This window comes from Glycine max, chromosome 12 (genome assembly GCF_000004515.6).
Source record: "Glycine max cultivar Williams 82 chromosome 12, Glycine_max_v4.0, whole genome shotgun sequence".
NCBI lineage: Eukaryota > Viridiplantae > Streptophyta > Magnoliopsida > Fabales > Fabaceae > Glycine > Glycine max.
This window is the reverse complement of record NC_038248.2, coordinates 25,092,763-25,097,398: the sequence shown is the minus strand read 5'-3', so window position 1 is coordinate 25,097,398 and position 4,636 is coordinate 25,092,763. Positions and strand designations below refer to the sequence as shown.

At 34.9% G+C, this 4,636-nt stretch overlaps 1 long non-coding RNA gene across 1 annotated transcript; it reads right to left on the bottom strand.

Moving 5' to 3' along the window:
- Positions 1 to 1,294: 1,294 nt before the first annotated feature.
- Positions 1,295 to 4,257, bottom strand: LOC106795416 (uncharacterized). Its single transcript, XR_001383914.3, has 6 exons — positions 3,926 to 4,257; positions 3,556 to 3,706; positions 2,516 to 2,568; positions 2,077 to 2,159; positions 1,905 to 1,980; positions 1,295 to 1,802 (listed from the first exon to the last, which is right to left on the bottom strand). It is a non-coding gene; the product is annotated as an uncharacterized lncRNA (long non-coding RNA).
- Between the last annotated feature and the right edge of the window lie 379 nt (positions 4,258 to 4,636).

The following is a 4,636-nucleotide window of genomic DNA, read 5'->3' as shown; positions in this document are numbered from 1 at the left end:
GCTATGGCAGTCTGTCAAGCTCTATGGCTGTAAGCTTTAATGAAAGAACTAAACTTGAGAAATTGCAGTCCTATGAGGTTGTTGATGGATAATAAATCAGCAATTGATTTAGCTAAGCATCATGTGGCACATGGCAGGAGTAAACATATTGAAACCAAGTTTCATTTCCTGCGTGATCAAGTGAGTAAGGAGAAGCTTGAATTGGAGTTTTACAGGTCTGAAGATCAAGTTGCAGACATACTAACTAAGCCATTGAAGTTTATCAAGTTCAAGGAATTGAGAGACAAGTTAGGAGTGACATCCTTGACAAATCTGAATTAAGGAGGGATGTTGATGTATGTTTTAATTCAGTTAGTTAATTAGGAGTTAGTTAGTTTGACAACTATGAAGATAGTTGTAGTTACATATACAGTGTGTATAAAAATAATAGTGATCATGAATGAGATGTATGAAAGTGCAGAAGTTTTATTTAGAATTCTAAGTTCCCTCTATTTTCTCAATCAATTCTTTCATCTTCTCTTATTCTCTAACATAGAGTGAGTGAGTGCATAGTGTGAGTGTGTATGAAGAGCTTCTTTGTTCCAACAATAGTGAGGCATCACAGAGGAATAGAAAAAGGAAGAGTGATACACTTGAGAGATGGAGTGATACACAAGAGAGAGAGAGAGTGATAATTCTAATCAGTTAACTATTTATGTTTCTCCTAGTATTCAACCCTTATTGCAGGAATTTAAAGATGTCTTTCCCAAGGAGATTCCTCATGGACTGCCACCTTCAAGAAGCATAAAACATCAAGTTGATCTCCTTCCAGAAGCTTCATTGCCTAACAGGCCAACTTACAACAGCAAGCCCCAAGAGACTCAGCATAAGGATGCACAGGCCAAAGTTGAGTATGTGAAAAGATTGTATGACCAAGTGAAGGTGCAAATTGCAAAGAAGAATGAAAGTTATACCAAGCAAGCCAACAAGAAAAGGAAGGAAGTAGTACTTGAACCCGGTGATAATCTTGGACATTTGAGGACAAATGTTTACCAAGAAGGAGGGAATGATGAGAATCCTGAAACTGGTCAAATACAGGCTAAAGGTCCAAGTGGAGAAGGATGAAGGCCTAAGTGGAGAAGGATAAAGTCCCGAGTGGAGAAGGGTGAAGGCCCAAGTGGAGAAGGATGAAGACCCAGAGGCAGAGACACGATCAAGACTATTAATTGTTGTTGAAGGCTCAAATTAATTTAAAGACCCAAGTTAAATATGTTTTTAGTTATAATTTTTATTTATTGTAATTTTGGTCCAAACTGTTTAGAAGGTCCATGTCTATTTTTATCTTTTTGTTCAAATACACTATAAGTATTGGTTTTTATTTTCAATAAAGAAACTTTTGGCACTTGATAAAATTTGGTGAGAGTTTCTCTCTGGGTTCCTTGTTGAACCAATCTCATACTTATCAAGATAATCCTTGTGGCGTCTACCCTGACTTATCTTCATTCATTGGAAGTGGCGTCTACCCTGACTTATCTTCCTTCACTGGAAGTGGCATCATCCAAATATTCGTAGTCTGTATCAAGTGATCCGCTCCTAGTCAAGTTCACATCATCTCATCCCCACAACTAGACCACAGGTCCACAACCCATCTATGAAGTATTTATAGATCAGAGAATGCCTGAGAAGAAAGTTGAGTTTGAGGTTCAAGTTCTTTTCCACTGCATTTAGTAGGAACCATTTCCGTCATTAGTTGCTCAATGGAACCAAAACTGGAAGCGAGTGGGATCATGGGGAGATCAGCACCACTAACCTCTTCAAATTGACTGAAAACAGTTCAGAAGTTCCAAGAATTAAATGGACAATGCATAATTAGATAGATTAACTAGAAAGTTTTAAGTAAATAATACTAGTCAAGACACTTATACCTCATAAGGTAGACATCAATGGACCCATTGTGCTTCTAAGAATGATTTTATATCTTCTCTCTCGATGGTCTACAGCCTGGTGCATATAGAAGCAACAATTCTCCATCATGCATCAAGAACATCAGTTTTAAAAAGTTCGTGAACCTTTCATTAATTTATGCCCTAAACTTACTTCCTCAGGATTTGGGACTTCCAGGGTGGTTCCATGCAGAGCTTTAATTGCTATTAGAGTTTCATTCAGCTTGCAAAAATGAACTGGTCTTAACAAAAAAAAATCCTTAATAATAGTAATAATAATAATAATGAGATTTAACAAGAGAACACAACAAAAGCAATGTTTATAATAACAAGTGATAAGGTGGCACATAAAAAGAACTGAAATTTGTATAAATTAATAATATACTGGCAACAATTTACTTTTTCTTATGTAACAGAGGACTAAGGGAAAATCAATCGAATAGAGAGTAGATTACTTCTGGTTGTTTTCATTTTCACTCAAATTCCTCCGTCTTTCTTGCATTTCCCAACAAAAAGTTTAGAAAAATCAGCATTGGCTAACAATTCTAAAATAGCAAATATCTATTTTTTCTATTGTGAAGAAACCACATTACCTTATTTGATCATCTAATCCCTGCTCCTCCGAAGAAAGTTTCTCAACTTCTGCCTGCAAGACAAAGGCCAACAACATAATTTACAATATGCTGCAACATGCTACTAACTACAAAGTCATTTTGATACTTTTAAATATATTCATATCACGAATCATGAAAAATATAGAACTTAACCAACAAAGGTCTGGATCCAATAAAAAATAAAATAAGAGTAAGATAATTTTGTTTGCAAACTTTCTTAGTTTTATCTGGCCAGTTTAAGCTCAACCAAGTAAACATACATATCACATCATCTTTCATTTCAATTCTCTAATTACTCTCAATATTTCTTCTTGTGTTATTCTGCACTTCCCAAATCTGATGTCTTTAACCCCCACACAGTCCGTGTGTACTCTAATTTAGACTTCAAGCTCCCATATGCAAAGTATGGGAAGAAAAGCTACACCCCAGAAAATCTAAACTTTGAAATTCAATTCTTGAAAGTTAAAAACTGAAAATGAAAGTTGAATAAAAAAGCAAACAGGTAAAGGTAACTTGAGTCAAAGAGGAGAAAAAAAAATTATTAGCAGATGGAGGTTGGGTAGCTAACAAGAAATTGTCATTGTTAAATATCAATTTCAAACATTCCAATTTCCACAGCAAATAGTTGCTTCTCGTTCTCACACACAGCAACATTGTTCCCACCAATCCACCGCATAGGTGGCTGTCCAATTCTTAACACAAACTTTGATTTTGGAAACCCAACCCAACTATTTTCCTCAATAGCATTTTTACAAACACGTTATAGGCTTCATTATACTTGGTATGTTTTTCATCTTCCAAACCTTTGCATGCACTGTGCTTCTGCAATTTTCAATTTTAATCCACGATAGAATACTCTCTAACTATGAAAACAACTAGAAAAAAAATTCAGGCTAGCGCTCACACAAAATCTACAAACTGCATTAAATTAGGGGAAAATAAACACAGAACAGAGAAAACAAAACAATTGGAAAAAAAGAATACTTAAAATTCGATACGACTATGAGATTGGAGATTACAGAGAAATGATTGAGCGTAAAGAAGAAGACCAAATCCGTTCGCACTTTGCAGTAACTGTGCATTAACCGGATTAGAATCAGCCAACACCTGCCGCGAAGTTGAACCCTTGTTAGTCCCATTTGCCGATGCATTTTACTTTAGCGTGACATTCTGCTCGTAGAGAAAAAACAACAAAACCAAGTAAAATACGATTAGAATTTGAAGTCCTCAATTTTCTCACCTTCCCAGCGACACCTCAATTTTACCGCGACATTATTAAGCACGATACATAAACCGAAAAGATTTCATAATTAATTAAGATTTAAAAAATGAAATTTAAATTAAAAGTTTTAACTTTTAAATGAAGAAAATAGAAGATGAACTAACTACCTTGGAAGCTTTTTATCCAGGAGCTGTTTTAGCCTTGGGCCTCTTCCTCTTCTTGTGATTCTCAGTGTTGGAGTAATCCTCATCGCGTTCGTCCTCTATCTCATTCTTTTCGATGGGCTCTGGTGGCTTGTGAGGAAAGAACGTCGACTGGACCAGCCGCTGGTGAACACTACGTCGCGGCGGTTCGACGGCAGTATTGCAGGAGGGACTGAGTTGAGTAATAGTGGTGTCCATCTCGATGGAATTGAATTAAATTGATGAGATCTATGAGATAGGATTTTGGGATTTGAGGTTAAAGGAAAAGAGGAACATGATTTTGAGAGTTAAAAGATTGACAACATCATTCTTTTCAAAAAAAAAAAAAAACCGATAGTAATGGATCAATCACAATATTATTAATTTTTTATAAAATCAATGTTCATTGAGTACCAATAACATCAATTTTATAATAAATCCATGTTAAACTACTCCTAATAACATTCACCGTTTGTTTGATGTTAAAGATAAAATTTTATTTATTAAAATGTGACTGTACATTTTTATTTTTGAAGTCAATTTTCTTAAAATTAATATTGAATGAGCATGTTAAAAATATGTTTTTTTTAGTAGTGTGTATTTTATATGGCACATAAGTGCCATAAACTTTATTTAGAATTTTAGGATGTGTACCGTTATGTTTTTGTTTCCGCTTATTTAACTTTGATATTCTTA